The 21,159-nt window shown below is 46.8% G+C and overlaps 1 long non-coding RNA gene across 1 annotated transcript in view; it reads left to right on the top strand.

The window, feature by feature from the left end:
- Nucleotides 1-21,159, top strand: part of LOC115089527 — a 41,414-nt gene that overhangs the window by 1,321 nt on the left and 18,934 nt on the right. The window contains exon 2 of the long non-coding RNA XR_003856141.1: nt 15,862-15,924. This is a non-coding gene — a long non-coding RNA (uncharacterized LOC115089527). The remainder of the gene's footprint in view (nt 1-15,861; nt 15,925-21,159) is intronic.

Raw genomic sequence — 21,159 nt, 5'->3', positions numbered from 1 at the left:
GGCTGGGAGGGGGAGGGAATCGTATTGTTGCCGTTTGGGGGGGTAAAATATCGTGAAAAATCGTGAAAAATCGTAAAAAAATCGAAAAAAACGAAAAATCGCAAAACCGGCACATTAAAACCCCCTAAAACCCACCCCCGCCCCTTTAAATTAAATCCCCCACCCTCCCGAACCCCCCCCCCCAAATGACTTAAATAACCTGCGGGTCCAGCGGCAGTCCGGAACGGCAGCGGTCCGGAACGGGCTCCTGCTACTGAATCTTGTTGTCTTCGGCCGGCGCCATTTTCCAAAATGGCGCCGAAAAATGGCGGCGGCCATAGACGAACACGATTGGACGGCAGGAGGTCCTTCCGGACCCCCGCTGGACTTTTGGCAAGTCTTGTGGGGGTCAGGAGGCCCCCCCCAAGCTGGCCAAAAGTTCCTGGAGGTCCAGCGGGGGTCAGGGAGCGATTTCCCGCCGCGAATCGTTTTCGTACGGAAAATGGCGCCGGCAGGAGATCGACTGCAGGAGGTCGTTCAGCGAGGCGCCGGAACCCTCACTGAACGACCTCCTGCAGTCGATCTCCTGCCGGCGCCATTTTCCGTACGAAAACGATTCGCGGCGGGAAATCGCTCCCTGACCTCCGCTGGACCTCCAGGAACTTTTGGCCAGCTTGGGGGGGCCTCCTGACCCCCACAAGACTTGCCAAAAGTCCAGCAGGGGTCCGGAAGGACCTCCTGCCGTCCAATCGTGTTCGTCTATGGCCGCCGCCATTTTTCGGCGCCATTTGGAAAATGGCGCCGGCCGAAGACAACAAGATTCAGTAGCAGGAGCCCGTTCCGGACCGCTGCCGTTCCGGACCGCCGCTGGACCCGCAGGTTATTTAAGTCATTTGGGGGGGGGTTCGGGAGGGTGGGGGATTTAATTTAAAGGGTCGGGGGTGGGTTTTAGGGGGTTTTAGTGTGCCGGCTCACGATTCTAACGATTTATAACGATAAATCGTTAGAATCTCTATTGTATTGTGTTCCATAACGGTTTAAGACGATATTAAAATTATCGGACGATAATTTTAATCGTCCTAAAACGATTCACATCCCTAGTATCCACCATCTCTTCATTATTCTTGAATCTACCTGCCTTAAGCTAAATATCCTGACCCCTTGTTCCAGAATTTCCTTTCCATTGAAAAATGCTGTGTGTGTGTTAATAACTTTTGAAGTACCTAAATGTTTTTATCATATTCTTCCTCTCTCATCTATCTTCTAGGGTAGACATAGCTTAAAGACATTTGATTGTTCAAATAAGTCCATTAGGTTTATTGGAAAAAGAATAACTGTGAAAGAGTCTGGAATGTAAACCACATTTACAAATATTCAATATAAACAAATAGTAGAATGTCTGAGCCTGACCGTTGTGAAGGTTATAATGTAAAATATTATGATTCACGCAACTAAATTATCCATGAATTTATTCATAAAATATGTCCCTCAAAATTTGTATAATTTGTTCATCTCATACCTTTTGGCTTGGAATAAGTTAGTGGAGCTGAGTTTGACCAGAAAATGTTTTTTATAGTGAAATTTCAGTGCTCATATAGACAAGGGCTCAGCATTCTTGTTCAGCACTCAAAAAAACAGAGGGGTTAATATTCAGCCACTGGTCAGATTGCAAATTTAGCTGGATAAACATATCCAGATAACATTGACAGGATATTTAACAGTACAGCTGAATATCCTGTTTATCCGGTTAACTTTAGGAGTATTCTATGGCACAACCAGAGTTAGCTGGATAAAGTATATAGCTCTGAATATCTGAATTAGCCAGATAACTTAGCTGGCTTACTTAACTCTGCCTCGGAACATCTCTATATAAACCGGCTACATTTTAGACAGATAATAAATTATTCGGCTAAAATATAGCTGGATAAGAGGGGGAAATATTCAAAAGCTGGAACTGAGTCAGCTAACTTGCTAGTTATCCAGCTAAATGCAGCTGATTATTGACCCCATTAAGGACAAATGAATATTACCCTAATGAAAGGAAATACCCTAATGAAAGGAATACCCTAATGAAAGGAAATATCCTAATGAAAGGAAAATTTTTTATACCCTAATGAAAGGAACATTTTTTATAAGCATAAAATTGAAAAACACCTTTATTGACCAGGAGCAGATGTTGGTGTTATCCCCATCAGACCAGATCATCCACATTATGAGTCAAAAGCAAGAAATCAGAACCAAGGGCCTGTGTGATCCCATGTCACAGCAATTGGTCCAAGAAACAGTACCACATCCTGTAAAAAATGCAGTTTCTTCAAGGACCAATAGGATTACTGGGACTTGGCACTAAAGAGTCACCCTGGTGATGGAACGGTGTCAGCTCTCTGCATACTGTTATGATCCTGCTCGCGGAGCTCATCCCACGAGCAGGCCTCTTACCTCCACCAATGCCATCCAGGCCGCCGACGCCGCTCCTTCGTGGCCTGGAGGCTGTCGCCGCCACAGCCTCTTTCTGGTGCAGCCTGGAGGCTTCTGCCAATGCTCCATCTTCGTGGTGAGCAGAGCCGCCACCTGAGTCTCCTCGCAGCAGGGAGCCGCTGCTAGCCTGCTCTTCCTTGTGAAAGGAAGCCGCCAATATCAGGCCCTTGTTTCATGGCCTAGTGTTGCCTCTGCCTGCTCCTCTTCGCAGCATGGTCACTACCGATGCTGTCCTTGGTCCTGCCCCTCTCTAGGTGCCGGCGCGTGCCTCTTCAAGATATTTAAAGGGCCAGCGGCGAAAAAAGTACGCAGCCCCACCGGAAGCCAGCGTCTCTTCATTTCCTGGTTCAGCCCAATAAAAAGGCTCATTTCCTGTTCCTCAGGGCCTTCAAATCCGGGTCCCATGGTCATCCATGTTCTTCCTTGCCAGATCAAAGTCCTCCGTGGTCTTCACTTGTCTAGATGGCTCTTCGTTCCGTGTTCCTGGTCTCCTCGTCTTGATGTTCCTGGTCTTGTTCTCCATCGGAGCTCCTTCATCGCCTGTCCCAAGTCCTGATGTTCCAGATGTCCTGAGGTTCCATGGTCCATTCCTGAAAGTCCTGATGTTCCATGTCCTGATGTTCCAGGCATTCCGTGTTCCTGATGTCCTGGTCCTGATGTCTTCGTCTTCGCCTCTGCAACCAGTTCCCAGATTCCTTGCATCCACCTTTCCTGGCATGCCACCATCATGGTCCATGACCAGCCCATGGGGGGATGTGTAGAGCGCTTCGTGGTACAAGGCCTTCTTCTCGTCTGCAGCTCAAGCCTCCAAGAGACTTCTGTTTTTAATGCTATGCTTCTGAGAATCCTGAGTCTTTAATTCTGAGTTTTGAATCCTGTCCTGGTCTTTGGAGTGCTTGTGCCTGCTTTCATCCATGCGACTCTGCCAGAACCTGCTCTGCTTCAGCGTGGTCCACGACCAGCCACAGGCGGCTGTGTAGGGTGTGCCCCGGTGCAGGCCTCTACTGAATCTTCATCATGTTCCAGTCTCAAGTTCCACTTCCTCGTCTGGAGTCTGCTTCATGTTCAGCGTGGTCTGCGACCAGCCATGGACGGCTGTGTAGGGTGCGCTGCAAGGCAGTTCTCAACCAGTACTTTCGTCTGTAACCTGAATCCTTGTCCGAGTCTTCTGAGTAACCTGAATCCTTGTCTGAGTCTCCTGAGTATCCAAGTCTTCATCTGAGTCTCCTGAGTATCCAAGTCTTCGTCCGAGTAACCTGAGTCTTCGTCCGAGTCTTCCTAGTTCCTGAGTTCCTGTCTTGTCTTGTTCCTGCCCTCAGCCTCCGTCTGGCCTCACGCACTTGTGATTCCCAAGCGGCGGGTCCGAAAGGGCTACCGAGTGGCCGGAGAGCTACTCTTGTGACCAGCATTGTGTTGCTGGGTCACACTGGTGCATGTAGGTTCAGCGGAAGGCTGATCCTGCCTTGCTCCTGCTCTGAAGTTCTTTGCCTTGGTTCCAGTCCTGCTTTGTTCTTGCTCCGCCCGTACTTGCATGCTCTCACCTCCCACGATGTGCCTTGGGGCTCCTCCCTGTCATGCCGTGGTTCAGGGGCTCACGCTCTCCGAAGAGTTAGCGACCGCACTTCCGTGCTCTCAACATCAGCCGAAGGCCGCGCTCGCAATTTGGGGTCGATGCAATATGCCGAGCGCACTCTTATTGAGCAGTTAGACGTGGGTAAAATAGGCGCTAATCAATCCCCTAATGCAATAAGGGGATTAGTGCCTATTTAACGCGCGTCTAACGCGGAGTGAATGAGATAGCGCTCACCACATGCAAATGCATGTGAATGGACCTATTACTCATTCACTTCCAATGCAAAAAGATAAGGGGTAGATTTACAAAAAATGCGCGTTCGCGTACTTTTGTTGGCGCACCAGTCGCAAACAAAAGTACGCTGGTTTTTAGTAGATACGCGCGTAGCCGCGAGTATCTGCTAAAATCCAGGATCGGCGCGCGCAAGGCTGCCGATTTTGTGCAGCCGGCACGCGCCGAGCCGCGCAGCCTGCCTCCGTTTCGGAGCGGCCTCGGAGGGAACTCACTTTCGCCCTCCCCTCACCTTCCCCTCCCTTCCTCTATCTAACCCACCCCCCCGGCCCTATCTAAAACCCCCCCTACCTTTGTCGGGGGATTTACGCCTCCCGGAGGGAGACGTAAATCCCCGCGCACCAGCGGGCCGCTAGCGCACCGAGACACGACCCGGGGGCGGTTCCGGAGGGCGCGGCCACGCCCCTGGACTGCCCCAGGCCGAAACCACGCCCCCGGGCCCGCCCCCGAAATGCCGCATCCCGCCCCCAAAATGCCGTGCCGATCGGCCCCGCCCCGACACGCCCCCGACACGCCCCCCCTCGAAAAACCACGGGACTTACGCGAGTCCCGGGGCTCTGTGCGCGCCGGCAGGCCTATGGAAAATAGGCGCGCTGGCGCGCAAGGCCCTGCTCGCATAAATCCGGGCGGATTTACGCGAGCAGGGCTTTTAAAATCCGCCCCTAAATGTGCGTCAGATGCACATTTATCGCTCAGATATTAATGCCTGCCTGGAGTAGGCATTAATAGCTGAGCGCATTGAAAAGAAGTACAGAAAAGCAGAAAAAACTGCTTTTCTGTACTTCTTTTTTAAAGTTAAAAAAAAAAAGAAATAACTCGGCTGATCGCTGCATTATGAAGACTGATGCCGGTAAACTCGGCCTCGGTTTTCATACCCAGCCATCTGCCAGTAATGAAAATGGCCGCCGATAAACTCGGGGGCCATTTTCATTATTGGCAGACAGGATCTGCACCCCCTAATTTAAATATTGCATGGCGCCCCTCCCTTTGGGGCACCATGCGCGCGTTAAGAGCGCGGGCGCTGACTGTTCAGTGCCCGCTTTCTACGCACCGTTATTGCATCGGCCCCTTTGTTCTGATCTCTGAAGCTCCCAAGTTAGTGATAAAGCTCTACAAGTTCCTTTCCATGGCCAGCCATTTTCTTCTTGAACATATATACAACTTCTCAGTCTGCTAACAGTCTGTTTCTATATAAGTTTCTTCTTTGGAAAAATATTTTTACAAATTTGGGATTTTTTTTATTCATGAACCTCATCATGCTACTTTAAACTCTGGTTTGATATTTTATCCTCCTGTATCTTTTTATGCAATCACTCACTTCCTTAATAAAAGAAAAAAAAAAAAGTGCTTCCAGCTGAAAGGAACTATTGTTTAGTGTATGCAAAACAGTACCTTCATGGTTTGTGTCTTAATATCAGCCGAACTTTCTTGGCTGCTGTTTGCCCAGTTTTTGATAATAAACTCTATTACCACAAGCCTGTCTGGTTCCTTTTTACGTCTTTAATTTACATTACTTCCAAGCCAAAAAATAATGATTGCTATTATTTTCCTATTTTCACTGTACCAAGTAAAATCCTATATAGCAAAATCTGATGAGAATAGGAATGGAAACTCTGGCGTGGCTCATACTTACTCCAAATTACAATAACTAATGAAAATCAACCATTTGTCAAGTGGAGACATAAATCAAGAATGCCTTTGCATCATTATCTCATTGGAATAAGACTCCTTATTTCATTGTCTTCTAATTTCATTGGCTTCCTGCAGTCATATGCTTTGTACTGCTGTCTTCTAAAAGAATAAAATAAAGAATGAGACAAGGAGAGAAAGACAATGATAGAAAAAGAATGAAGTAAAGGAGGAGAGAGAGAAAAAGGGAATTAAAGGTACTCTGCTGCTACTAATATTAGTCATTTATATAGTTCTGTGAAATGCTCTACAGAAACACATAAGAGACAGCCTACAGAGGAAAGGAATAAAACAGGAAGAGAAAGAGATCTTGGAGAAGAAAGGAAGACAGATAAGCATCATGCTAGATAGGGTCAGTTGGGAATGGATGAGTATTAGCCATGGTCCAGATTGCATTTCTTTGGTTACTGCCAGTTGGACAAGGGGAGGATCATTTTCAAAGGCATTTACAAGGCTAAATAGGGATAGATGTGCTGAAATCAGCCTGCCTGAAAGTTGTCTTCCCTCATTACGGCTAACAGTGCACACAAGGCATGTACCTTTCGCTGCATTTACAGGACGCCTTGCCCAGGGTACGTGTTTTGGGTGGGATTGGAAACTAATGATCACAGATGGCATTTTCAATTCTATGCGCGTTATTTTCCAAGGGGAAAAGAATCCTCTACCTGAACAAAAAGCTGGTGCAAACGTCCTCCAGCACTTTTGTACCCATGGCAACTTTCCAAAATGAAAGTATGCCCACACTTTCTCTTTGAAAACGTATGCAAAGCCCGTGGTTAAAAAGTCCCCGCAGATGGGTCCCAATGCAAACAGTTTGAAAATTGCTCCCATAGAACTTAATATAGGGATCCAATCTGATTTCCTATTGATCTGATCTAGTTCTGACCTGGGGGTCTGATGTAATAAAGTGTGGCCAGCCTAGTGCACAGCTTAACGAGCAATTGGATGCGCATTTTGGACAGGCGCCCATAACCCCCGATGCAATAATGGAATCAGCACATCCAAAATGCATGTCCAAAAAAAAAAGGTGTGGCTAAGAGCGCTCATCACATGTAAAGGACATGTAGATGAAGCTGTTAGCTATTACCCCGCGATGCAAAAAATTGCCACGCACCCAAGGTGCACTTTTTAACTACTCGAATTTTACGCCTGCTCTGAAGAAGACGTAAAGTGTTCCTGCGCGTCAAGGGGTCTACTTTAAAATAAAAAAATACTGCTTTTCTATGGTTCCTCCTGTCTTCACGATACTATGAAGGAGGAACCACAGAAAGCAGCATCTGAAAAAATAAAATTGCTTGACAGAAAAAAAAAATTCTGAGCATACAATATACATGCACAATATTGGCCAGATTTTAAAACCCCAGCGCACGTAAATCCTGGGCATAATGCCGTGACCGGACCTTGCGCGCGCCAGGCCAATTTTCAAACGGGCCTGGCCACACACATAAACCCAGGTATGCGAGTAAGTGTCGGGGTCTGAAAAGGGGTGGTCTGGAGGGCGGAGGGGGTGGGGGAGAGGCGGGGCTGGAGGCGCCGGTACAGCGGTCATTTGCCGCTGTGCCGGGGGGGGGGGGGGCATGCGCTGGCAGTTGGCCGGCGCATGCAAGTTCTTCTGCTCCAGAGTATCAGCCCCTTAAAAACAAAAAAAACCCACCCGAAGATAGGAAACATTTAGGGGGTGGGGAGGAGAGGGGAAGGGGAAGGGAGATTAGGGTAGGTGGTAGGGAACTGGGGAAGGCCGACGATGCATCACCACGCGAATATAGCTCAACGTGCCCCCTTTGCGTGCGCCGCCCCTGATTTTATAACATGCACGCACTGGCACGCGCATGTTATCAAATTGTACATCCATGTGTGCGCACTGGGTAGTGCACGCTGGGTAGTGTGCGCACAAGGACGCAGGCACGTTTTTTAAAAATCTACCCCTATTTACGCTCCAGTCTGTGAATATTTTGCATTTATATTGTACCGGTAAATTCGCTGCCGCATGATAAAACGGATGCTCCTATTGAGCATCCATTTTGGTAACCCGCACACAGCCACATCTCCTGGGGACCCAATGCCAAGGATGCGCTAAGTACACACAATTTCCCCTAGCATGTCCTTTTTAATGTGGCTGTTTAGAACCTAAATTCTGCATAAAGTCATTATTTGCATACTGCATCGCGCCCCTAAGAGAGGCGGGTGGACATGTGTTATGAAAATGGGCGCCCAATCTGGACACCCATTTTTAGCACACTCATATTGTATTGGCCTGCTGATGTTTGCTGAGTTTGCGGAGGGGGTTGTGGTGGCGGGGAAGGAGTTGAATCAAAAGTTGACTTTAATTGTTTTTGTTTTTGCAATATATTTTGGAGAATTTAGCAAACCATTACTTCCCAAAAGGAGGCTATGTCCTGCCTGAAAAACTTGGTTTTGGGGTTCCCGTGACAGAGTTTCATATATCAATACTGCTCTAATGAGCAAAGTCTTACATTTCCTGTGTAGGAGGTTTAAAGAGAAGGATGACAGATATTATAGTTTTGCAGGCCAAACAGCTGCATCATATAACTGAAGACAAACCTCTATAAGGCAACATTTTAATGGGCTTCAGATCTTTGGGAGGGAAGGAAGAGAAGAAGTGGATTGAATTTCAAGAGTGTGTTTTGTGCTGTTTAATGTGCACAAACATGTTACTCCCTGCATCTCTCTCAGCTGCACATGTTTTACAAAGCAAGAAAAATACTCGGATGGCTAAGTGGACTGATGCACAATAGAGGTTCATTCAAGGTTAGGCCAATGCTTTTCATGTGAAGAATATCACAATTAATATTATCATCTGGCCTTTTTATACCATGAAAGAAATATTGGAGTAGCACAGTGTTCACAACTGACAAATTTGGGAAAAAAAGGGCTATGAGTTACACATGTTAGGTACATGATACATATAGGGGTAGATTTTAAGAAAATGCGCACATGCCCGATTTTATAACATGCGCGTGCAGGTGTGCGCATGTTATAAAATCAGGGGTCGGCGCGCGCAAGGGGGTGTGGCCTTCATCTGCTGTGCCGGAGGCCTCTGGCCCCGCCCTGCCCCCTGGACTTCCCCACCCACTCCCCACCCCTTTTTCAAACCCCGAGACATAGACGCGTCCCGGGGCTTTATGTGCGTATGGGTTTTGAAAATCTGCCCCATATTGTTTTAACTGACAATTTCCTCCTGTGCCTTTATATTATATTTCCAGCTCACTTGGAACCAGAGTTGAGAAACTAGGTGGCTAGATTTTGCTGCTCTGCAGAATGCAATTTTCAGCCTGGGGGATCTAGCCAGCTAACTCTGTAAATAGCAGGCTAGGTGCCTATTCAAATTACCTTTCCAATGAATAAACTCAATAATGTTAGAAAGTGGATGTCAGGTTTCACAATTTTTACCAGATCTAAAGCTGGTAGAACTGAATGTAGAGCTCCACGTTGTGTGTTTTTTCCATTACTTTGCAGGAATCTTTTTGCGGTAATTTTGTAAGAGCCCACATACATTTTAAATCAGATACATGCATAAGTTACATTGCTTTTCAAGGAAAATAGGTGTGTGCTTTCCCTTTGAAAATTACCCCACCAAAACTACCCACACACATTTACTTCACTATAAACCACCTCCTGATAATGTAATATAACATAACGTTTGAAAATGCAAAAGTATGCACATAAGTGCAAACCCCTCCTCATTGCCGCTCCACGGATTGTGACAAGTAAGCAGGAGCATTCAGGAGCAAGCATTCCTCTGCTCTGCAGGAGAGTAGGATCCATGAATGTGACCAAAGACCAGGCCAGGAACAGGAACAGAGAGCGTAGACAAGGATCAAGACTACCAGGAACCAGGAGAGTAGCCGAGGACCAGGATTGAAGCATGAACCAGGAACCAGGGATGTAGCCAAGGACCAAGATTGGAACCAGAACATGAACCAGAAAACACAAGACAACATGGAGCAAACTTTGTGAGGGCTATTGGAATCAAACTAGAGCTTCTTAAATACGGCCCTCTATTTGGGACACACCTAATGCTGGTCCAATAGGGAACCTCCAGAGTTGGGTCACCCTAACTTTGCTTCGCTTGGTATTCACTAGATAATTCTTGGTGATTCTGAGTCCCTGTGTCACCATTACAAGACCCCTTGGCCTTGAAAACCTGGGGCTGTGGGTTCAAGCCCTGCAGCCCCTGATGGAATGCTCTCTCCCCAATGGGTGTCCTCTGGATACCCCAAAAGACTTCTAGGATCCCAGATCCAACATTTAGGGGCACAGTCCAGAGCAGGCGTGGGAGCCAGTCCCTGCCAGGCTTGAAGAAAGAACAATGCCTGGCATCGGAGTCTGACGCTGGAACTGCATGGACAGCTAGTGCTGAATTCACTAGTGCACAGATAATAATTTGGGTTAACAAGGCTGCTGATGTAGAGTTCACTGGTGCCATAGCAAGCCCTAGAGAGGTAGAGACAGCTGACACTGATTTCACCAGTGCATGGGCAGGAACTCAGGTAGACAAGGCGGCAAACATCTAGTTCACTGGTGTATGAGCTGGCAGTGGAACTGAGGCAATAGCTGGCATTAACTTCACCAGTGCATGAGCTAGAGCTTGGGTGGAGTTCACTGGTTCCAGTGCAAGCTCTTGAGCTACAGAGACTGCTGGTGCTGACCATACTGCAAGAGCTGAAGCTACTGAAAAGCCTGGCATGGAATCCTTGAATTTGCTGGCATGGCCAGGAATGGAGTCACCACAGGAACGATTGGAACATCCAGGAACAGAGTTGTAAGAGTGCCTGGTGCATCTTCAAGCAAGTTGCTGTCTCAGCCTGGAATGTTGGGGTCATCACATTAGCAGCTGACTTCATTGATACCTGGACAAAGGCTGCTCAGACAGCTGGGCATGGAACCTTTGAATTCAATAGCATATCTCAGAGCAGAGCCATCACAGGAGAGGACTCTCCCAGGAGCAAAGTCATGGCAGAAGCTGGCTTGGAGTTGAGAGGAGCCACCACAAGAGTTGGCTTGGCGTGAAGAGCCAGCACTGGATCTGGCTCTATGTGGAAGACTGGGATTGCTGTGAATGGAGTCTGTATCTACTGTGGGTACAGCTTGAAGTAGAGTCTTTGGCAGTGCTGCTATGGGGGATGCAACCTGGAATGGAGTATTGGAAATGGCTGCCAGAGTAGGAGTCAGGGATACTACAGGCACAGCTTGGAATGGAATCTTGGATGCTGTGAAGATGGCGTCTGTTGCTGTGGGCCAAAAGTCCATTCTGTGAACTTGTTCACCAGCATGGCATCATACTGTTATGATATCGAGGTGTTGGTGGATTCTCAGGAGCAACAGTGATGTTATCTCCTTCAGGGAGGAGCCTCGTAGGGAGACTGATGCATCGGGCTAGACTCAATAGCACAAACACGGAGATAGTTTCTTTTATTGTACAGCTAGGATGACCACCAGAGGTGGCAGTAGAGAGCAGGTTAGCTGGTAGCAGTCTGTAATCCTTGGTAAGGGAAACCCGTGTAAGGCCCCGATGTAGATGTCCAATAAGGCACTGTAGGAGAGACAGACTGGCAGATGTTAAACAAACTCCCGTAGCTGAGTAGAGAGAATCCCAATGAACAGTAGAGAGGATAGGTGTTAGCAGTCCATGGTCCTCGGCAGAGGAGACCCATTCCACAATGGTGGTGTAGGGCCTGATGCAGAGAGGTAGCGAGGAACTGATGAGAGACAGACTGGTAGAAGTTGTACTCACTCTCTGTAGCTGAGAGATGGATTTCCAGTAGGTTGAAGAATGGAGCAGGCACCAGGATAGATACACAGGCCCTCAAGGAGCGAGTACCTGTAAGAGGATAGGCACCTGTAAATAAGCAGAGGGCCCCCGAGGAGCGGGTACCCAGGTTAGAGAATCCCGAAGGGTGAAGATAGCTTCCAGTAGATAGAAGCGTCAGAGTAGCTTCAGACCGGGGCATACTGATCCTTGCTAACTCGGCGAGAGTCAGCAAATGGGCAACCTTAAATATGCGGAAGCAGTGATGTCACTCAAGGGGGACGCCCCCGAGGTTCGCACCAACACTGCTACAAAGGTAGGGACGCGCACGCGCGCGTGCCCTAGGAAGCCTCAGGTCAAGATGACCGAACACCGCACCAGAGCTGCTCCAGGGAAGCTGGAGGGGGCGGCAGGGAGAAGCCAAGGACACCGTACTCCTGAGGCTGGTGGAGAAAACTGAGAGAAAGGTGAGGCATGTCAGGCGAAGTCATCTGAGCCTGACAGACGCAACACATACATGATCATGGCTATGTGTTTCTCATCCCTCTAGATGTGAACAATCACAGCTTAGTGGTCTAGTTGAACAGCTACATAATTAGTAATTACTGAAATAGGTATGAATCTTGTTTTTGCACAGAGCCACGGACACAAGAACCCACAATAAGACTTTTGTGAAGGATCCATACTTTCCTTGCCTCTGGTTTTGTGCTAGTGCAAACTGTTACAATCCACTCTGCTGGGGTGAAGAGAGGTAGAGGGTCTGATCAGGGACACAACTGGGAGAGACCAGGCATCCAAGAGTGAGTGTTCTTCTGCCCTGCAAGAGAGTAGGATCCAAAAATGAGACTGGAGATCAGAACAGGAATAGGAACAGGAACCAGGAGAGTAGCCGAGGACCAGGACTCAAGCAGAACCCAGGAAGCAGGAGAGTAGTTGAGGACTAGGACAGAAACAGGAACCAGGAATTTAGCCAAGGACCAGGACCAGAAACACAGGAAAAAGGCCAGACAACAGGAAATCATAGAGCAAACTCTATGCAGTTTGTTGGACCAGCAAAGGTGTGTCACACCTTTGCTGGTCCAACATATCTAATGCTGGTTCAAAAAGGAGCCTCCAGAGGTGGGTCTTCCTAACTTTGCTTCACTTGATATTCATTAGAGAGGTGATTCTCAACCGATGTGTCATTATGCACCACTGTGTTGCAAAGCACAAACTGATGTGTCACAACCTCTGTGGGCAGAATACAGCACCCCTGGTCCCCCGCTGGTGAGTGTGGCTAATCTTCCCTCCCCTTCCTCTGCTCCTGCAGAACAGAGCAAATTCCTTCTCCGTCCGGGCTGTCACCATTTTCAAGCCCGGGTGGAATGCTGGCAGGAGAGCCAATGACCTCACCTACAGAACACCGCGGAGGGAGGGGAATGGCTTCTCCTTATCAGTGCAGCCTGGAAGAGAAAAGGGGTGGACCCACATGAGAAAGAGAGGCCATGTTGCTAAGTCAGAAAAAAGAGGAGCAGCCTGGGCTCTGGGCCTGCATCAGGACTGATTGAAGAGGAGGAGCAGTGCGAGCTAGAATTTCAAAAAGGATCAGCATCAACCCCAGCCACCCCAAGAAAAATTAAGGGTCCCGTCAGCTGCAGGGGCTGGAGGAGGACAGGCTGAGGCTTTTCCTGCCCATTTGTGCTTCCAGGAGGAGAAAGACAGCCTGTGTGTGTGTGTGTGTGTGTGTGTGTGGGTCTGAGTGAGACTGAGCACATGAGACAGTCTACGTGTGTCTGTCTATGTGAGACTGAGCATGTGAGTGTGAGAGACAGCCTACATGTGTGTATATTTATATGAAACTGAGCATATGAATGAGAGAGAGAGTGTGTGTGTGTGTGTGTTTGTGTGTGTGTTTGTGTGTGTGTATCTTTATGAAATTGAGCATGTGAGTGAGAGAGAGACTGTGGGTGTCTGTGTAAGACCGAGCATGTGAAAATGAGAGACAGCCTGTGTATGTGTCTGTGTGAGACTGAGCATGTGAGAGTGAAAGACAACCTATCTATGCCTGTAAGAATACCTAAGTATTAGCTGGGCAATTTTATAACAGACCATTTCGGCAAGTAAAACACTATTTTACCCACAGAAATGCCTTTGAATTTCAAACAGGGGGCAGAGTGAATTTCAAACAGGGGCAGAGGCGCATATATGCACACATTCATTGGCCCGCGCCCAGGGATGCGGCCATTTTATAACATACATACATATATGCGTGCATGCTATAAAATAGCCTGACTGCGCGCACATGTGTGCGCAATTTTAAGTGGGCGCGCACCTATGCTCGCAAACACTGCTTCAGCTGCATAAGACACGGACACCGAGGCTATTACCAGTTTTACCGGTTCATTCCCAGTTCACCCAGGTAAGAAATAGGACTTCCAAACCGTCCTAGTTTGATAGCCTCCCTTCTCCCCTGTTAACCCCGACCCTTGAAAGCCCACCGATCTAGTTATCTTTATTTTATTACTTACACGTCCTCCATAGCAGAAGTAAGTTACGTGGTAGGGGACCCCGGTGCACACATGTGCGCATAAGCATTTAATTTGAAGCTGAAATTCAGGAACGTCCAGACCATGCCCACCCCCCGCCCTCTTTTGGTAACTTTCCACTAGTGCATGCAGTGGGAGGTGCATGCGTACTTGGGAGGCTTTTCAAATCCGCTCGGTGCGTGCCGGCTCGACATATTCGTCTATCTCCCGATTCTTGCTGCGTGTCTGGCTTTTAAAATTTACCTTTTTTTGTGTCTAAATATTTTATAATCCCATAACATGGAGGGAAGATTCAGTTTTATGTCCATACAGTTTTGTATGTGTCTTTTTCGAAGGTCTCTGGCTAGTGTTAATTCATTCTCTGCTTTGTTTTGTTTTGTTAAGAATTTGCCATCATGAAAATAAAGGTAGCAGAGTATCAGAAACTGTTTCCACTATGCAGGAAATTCACTAGTTTTTAAGCCAGGAATCCAAGAGGCCATCCAAACGCCTGGCGTACCGTAATCTACTTATACCGCACATTTGGCAGTAGTGCAGAAGAATCCGACGTCAATGCCACATAAACGATATCTGCGAAATGTCACTGTCGCCAACAGAAAAGTTAACTTCCATTGCTGTTTACAAGCCCGGCACTAGGAAATCTGATCATAATCCCGGACAAACTTCCTTCGTGATAATTGCTAACAAAACAAGCTAACATGGGAGACCCCCTTGATACTTCGTCCATTACTTTTGAAATCCAGTCATGTGTGAAGATGACTCCTCTGAGGTTTGCTTTGTTTATACAGATGTCAGAGGACCCAGAACCAGCCAGTGCTCAGATTAGGCTTCAATTATTTAGTTTAATGATCTTAAATAAAATTTCCCTGGCCTACATATTGCATGCAGATGCCTCTGAGTATATTTTGTTGTGATAAGAGCAATTTTACTACATCATGCCCGGGGACCTGCTTTTATTAAAAAAATAAAACAAAAACAACCATATGGTATTTGTCATTTTTTTTTTTTTTTAATAATTAAATGCCAGTCTCTGCGTCACAATTGTAAACCCAGCTGTTGCTAAACAGCATAAGCCTTGGAGCCTTCCATTTCTTTTAAATATCTCTAGTGAAATTAGGGTGCCCGAGAGATGCAGAATGGTTAGCCCCAGATATCAAAGGCTGCACAGAAAGACTCTAGTGTTGTTAATAAGCTTTATCTTCCTACTGTGTAACTACTATGAAGGTGGCATTTTCAGCTGTCCTTCAGACCACTTTTAATGCTGTATGGTTTGCTTTTAGCTGGTCAGCCAGGTTGGAGAGGCTGAATGATAGCTTAGTAAGTTTGAGCAATTGCTGGTTTAAAAAAAAATACATATATATACACAACAAAACAAGAAAACTTCCCCCCCCCCAGCTTTCCATCCTCTTCTGGTTTAATTGCCGGATACGGTGTGGGTGGCACTGCAACTTGTTTCCTCTTCTCTGCCCCGTCAATGTGTCTCGTTTTTATTTTGAAAGGGCCACCTGCATAAGATCAAAGAGGATAATACACTTTTGGTGCTGTTTTAATCCTAGGTGAGATTAAGAGGGAAAGCCCAGGGAAGCGCAAGGAGAAAAAGTTGTCTATTCAGCAATGAGGTAATTTTGAAATGGATTTACACTTTTGAAAACTGCTACTTTTTCCACACATAACTCCTTTGAAAATTAATTCCATAGGGCTGAATTTTCAAAAGGTCTTATGCGCATGAATGGGCTTTGCGCAAGTAAATGAGCTTTTGAAAACTGCTACAATATATGCTACTTTTCCATGTATAACTCTTTTGAAAATTCACCCCAAAGGATCCGGTCTTACTGGTTCAGCTGGATCTGAGCCACAGACATTCAGTCAATGCGGTTTAGAAAAAAAGAGCCATAAACCTCCAAAAAGGATAGTGCAATTAATAATGCATAACATTACAAAACTGACCATTCAGTTCCTAACTCTGACGAAGGGTGATGAAGATCCCTGTCTTAGGAACTGAAATGTCAGTCCAGTGATAATATCCACTATTAATTACACATGCTTCTTTATGCTATTGAGGAGACCCCTAGGTCTCCGCTATCCAGTCAGTCCCTAGTTTAAGCTCTAGGCTAGGAGTTTAGGAAGAGAGAATAGTTTGGAGACCATTCCTACAGGTACCTCCACAGAGGCTTGTCCGGATTAGCCAGCAGTGCATAATAAAAGCAGGATGCCTAAGAGTTGCAGTGTGGCTTTTCTGTGTTTTGATTTTTTTTTTTTTTTTGTTGGTTTGGCTTGAGTTGCAGTTTGGAGCTCTCCCTACTTATGTGCCTCACAGCCGGATCCTGGGGAAGTGGCATTTTATTTGTTCATTTTGGAGAGTACAAAGAGTTGCTGAATTGTTCTCCCTTTTGGGCCCCACAGCCTGCTACTGGGGAAGAAGTGGTTTTTTGGAGCTGGAGGGTTGGGAGAGACAAGGAGCGTGCTGAAGGGATTTCCCATACTGGGCCCTCAGCCTGCAGCTAAGGGAAGAGACTCCACCCCACAGTCTGGAAGGGATGCTCTTGTGAGCGGGTAAGAGGAGTTTCTTTTTAGAGCTGTTTGCTCTTTTTCAGAGGTATTCGCTTTTTGGAAGCCTGCTCCTGCCTGAGGAAGACTATAACCCGAGCCTTGGGAGGTCAGGATAAGGGGCTCTGACGCCTTCTGTCCAGCTGAGGGTCAGCAGAGACCCGACAGAGAGAAGAAGCGAAAAGTGCTTTTGTAGAGAGTTTTTGCTCCTGTTGTTTTGGGAGGAAGTTTTGCAACCAGTTCCTGCCCACTGAGAAGGAAGAGGGATTTTTGCACATTTTGGGGGCCTCTCTACCACCAGAAGTCCAGTTGGTTACCATCAGGGAAAGAGACAGAAGATGCCAGCTCCATTAGGAGTCCCCTCTCCCTCACCCAGGAGGATTTGGTCTTTCCTAGTGCTTGCCATCGTAAAGTACACTGACTCAGCTAACAGAGCTAAGAATGAGCCACCTCTGTACTGTTTGTTTTTGTGTGAAGATAAATCGGAAAACTTTTGCTGTGGAATTGGACTTTAAGTATTTTGGTTGCAGTTCATTTTTGTTCAACACGCACCAGAGTGTCCAGCATTTTTCTCCAGGGTCAGAGGTGCCTTAACTTGAGGACATCTCAAGTGGGGGGAGAGAGAGACCTTAGAGGCGTTGAGAAGCCGTGTTGGTGCCCACTCCTGTTGGCCTAGGGCCCTAGAGATTTATTCTCCTTCCCAGTGGAATGGACCCTGTCACCCTGGGGAAGAGTGGCCTGGAATCATATGAGGTTAAGGAGAAAGTTGGGAGGGAAGGTGGCCCCAAAGACTACAATGTGCCCCTGCATTCTGGCAGGTCCCCAAAGAAGGGGGTGTGCGCTTATGGAATGATGTGGTTCTTTCCTTCTATTTAATTCTAGGTACATCCACTGAAAAGGACAATTGGCATGCCCAGTAGTGCCATTTTACAATGTTTCTTTCCAATGGTATGAATCTTCAGAAGGGTAACCGTGTTAGTCTGGTGTAGCAAAAATGACAAGAGGTGGGTGGCACCAAGTTATAGAGGCATGAGCTTTCGAGGACAGAGTCCACTTCGTCAGATGTGGTATGGATATCTAGTCCTTGGAAAGCAGATGGAGATCACTAAACAGTGACAAACTACTTCCTGGCAAAAAAAAAGGACCTCTTAGCTCCTCTTCCACATCCCCATCCCCCCCTCCCTCGGTGCACCTGTCTATGGTCTTCCCCACAGACCCCAATCGATGACTTCTATATCTGACCTAGGCATACTTGAATTCCATGAGTGTTCTGGTTGCTAGCATCTCCATTAGTAGGCAATTCTCTGCATCCATCACCCTTTCAGTACTACTAGCAGCTTTTGGTCATTGCTAACTGAAGCTCGCACCTAAGAGCCTTATTATTAAAGCCATGATAATGAAGCCTCAGTACAAGAACTGTATGCTGTCCCCCATATAACTGGCTTTTATTTTAATTAATTGAAGTAATTATTATGTTACTAGATCACAGATTCCTTTAAATCCATTTTTCATTATGATGGATTGAAAAAATTATGATAGCATGGAGTAGTCAGTGGAAGTAGACTTCTGGTGAAATATACAAGTAAACTGGATTTACAATGCATTCTGAATCTCGAATCTATTCAGTTCTGTGCCTGAGATGTCTGAAACCTAATAGGAATGGACTTGCATTGCAAATAAAATTTCCTGTTTTGTTTCGTTTTGTTTTCAAAACAAAACGAAAGAAAAATGAAATTTATTGTGTTCATTTTTCTTTTCTTTCATTTTCCAAAGCAACCATCAGCCCCAGCTGTCTCCCAAATCCCCCTGCTGAAAAAAAAAGTCCTGACACCACAAAAAGTCAAAACTTAAAGCCGTACCCTCCCTGACCTGGAGTCATTTTACCCCATCCATGAGTCTTAAGAAATTCAAATGGGGCAGGAGCGATCTCTAGATCCTCCTGCCCACCAAGTTGGCATTTAAAAATAGTGCTGGCCAAGTGGCCAGCCCTCAGATGCAGGGCCGGTGCAAGGGTATTAGGCACCCTAGACGAACCTCCTGCCTTGCGCCCTTCCCCTCCCCCCCCCCCCTGCCCCTCCGGTGCAGGTATCGGCTCCGGCTCCGACCTCATTCACTCAGACAGGCCCCTCTTCTCTTACACACATTTAGGTTCCTTGTCTCATTCACACAAGCAGCCTTACACAGGCTCCCTCCCTCTCTCTCACTAACACCATTTCTCTCTCACACACAAACAGAGGCACCGCTCGCGGCTTGCCGAGTCTCTACTCCTCTCAGCCATGAGTGGAATGGGCTCCACTTGCAGCCCCACAAGGCTGCTGTTTGCCGTCCCCTAATGGCTGGCACCTAGTTTGCCTATTGGGACATGCCAGGCCTGCTCAGATGGCACTATTTTGTTGTACAGAAGTATGGCGCTTCCTCTCTACAACAAAAAGGCGCCAGCCTCAGGGCTTTCCAGTACCAATTTAAATGAGGACCCGGAAGTGTATATAGATTTTGCACAGATTCAATCACGTTCTGTATACTGTACCTTGTAAAAATAAGTTGTTATGTATAGTCACTGGGGAAAAAACTGCTATTTTCTTTTTCATACCAAGAAAATCAAATGTGAAGAAAAACTTTGAAAACGAGTGCTTTATATCCATGCAAGTAAAATGAAGCAGACCATGACATGATATCAATCTTATGTCAACTTCCGGAATTTATCCAGGAACCTTCAAGAACACAGCAGCCAATGAGAGAGCATCCCATAAGGGAGCAAGATTCTCTTCCACCCTGGCCAGGGAAATGCTGAAAACCTTCCATTTTTGCCCAGCATTAGGATACCATCTAAGAGTATTTCTCTGGTATTTTTTTCCACTGCTTATTATTGTAGTATTTGTTTTCTTTGAGATTACATCCTTATTGCTAGTGAATGCATTCCACTTGAGTTTTCCCAGTACATCTTGTAAAAAAAAAAAAAAAATGTTCTCCTGTAATTCTCCTCTTCTGTTCCAACTCTCTTTTCTTTGTCTTTTGCTCCTCTTCCTCCAGCCCTCCTGCAGGAGATGAAAATGTACTAAATTCTTTAAACCACCACATTCTCTCTCTGCACATTTCTGCATTAAAAAAAATAAACTATTGTATTTTCATAATTAATTCATAGCTTACAGTTTAAGAGACCTGCCAAGTATAATTGCTTTCAATTATTCTGGTAGCTCTCTGGACCCAATTAGGCCTTTTTTAAATGTCGGCAAAATCTCTGTGCATTTGTATTTGAATGTCACCAATTGATTTATGATGCCTAATACAGTTTATGGCATTTTTCCTGGAAGACTAAATTGAACTGAAAGAACAGCAGGAGTAATGAAGTCATGTGTAGTTAAAATCCACTACCTTGTCACATTTTAGAACATCACCTCTGTTTTAAGGTAGGGATGTGCAGAGCAAAATTTTATGTTCATATTTTTTATGTCCGAAAGGGGGTCCCACTTGCGGCCAATATGGACATAAAAAAAATCCAATGAGTTGGGTATATGTACATATGTGCAAAAAAAAAAATTAAACCCCCTCACCCTCCTTAATCCCCCCCCCCCAGACTTACCACAACTCCCTGGTGATCGAGCGAGGAGTGAGGACGTCATTTCTGCAATCCTTGGCGAGAAGCATGTGACGTCGGTGGCACGTCGAGTGACGCGGCGTCACGTGATTCCCGGCTCGTTCGCGCCGGACGGCTCGTTCGGCCCAAAAAGAACTTTTGGCCAGCTTGGGGGGGCCTCCTGACCCCCCCAAGCTGGGGGGTCACGTGACGTCGCGTCTGAGTGACGCGTCTGAGTGACGCGGCGCCACGTGATTCCCGGCTCGTTCGCTCATTCGCGCCGGACGGCACGTTCGGCCAGCTTGGGGGGGTCAGGAGGCCAGCTTGGGGGGGTCAGGAGGCCCCCCCAAGCTGGCCAAAAGTTCTTTTTGGGCCGAACGAGCCGTCCGGCGCGAACGAGCCGGGAATCACGTGACGCCGGCGTCACTCGACGTGCCGCCGACGTCACATGCTTCTCGCCAAGGATTGCAGAAATGGCGTCCTCACTCCTCGCTCCATCACCAGGGAGTTGTGGTAAGTCGGGGGGGGGGGATTAAGGAGGGTGAGGGGGTTTATATTTTTATTTTGGCTCAACAATCGCGATTTCCCACATATCGAACATATCTATGTTCGATATGTGGGAAATCCGATCGTTTATGTCGAATCAATTTTTTAAGTAAAAAAAAAATATGAGTTGCGTTTTACTAATGCGGTCAATCCGAATGCACACCCCTATTTTAAGGTCTATGCACCA

Source organism: Rhinatrema bivittatum, chromosome 4, assembly GCF_901001135.1.
Source record: "Rhinatrema bivittatum chromosome 4, aRhiBiv1.1, whole genome shotgun sequence".
In the NCBI taxonomy this organism is placed as follows: Eukaryota; Metazoa; Chordata; class Amphibia; order Gymnophiona; family Rhinatrematidae; genus Rhinatrema; species Rhinatrema bivittatum.
Note: the sequence above shows the minus strand (reverse complement) of the source record. Positions and strands in the feature narration are given on the sequence as shown.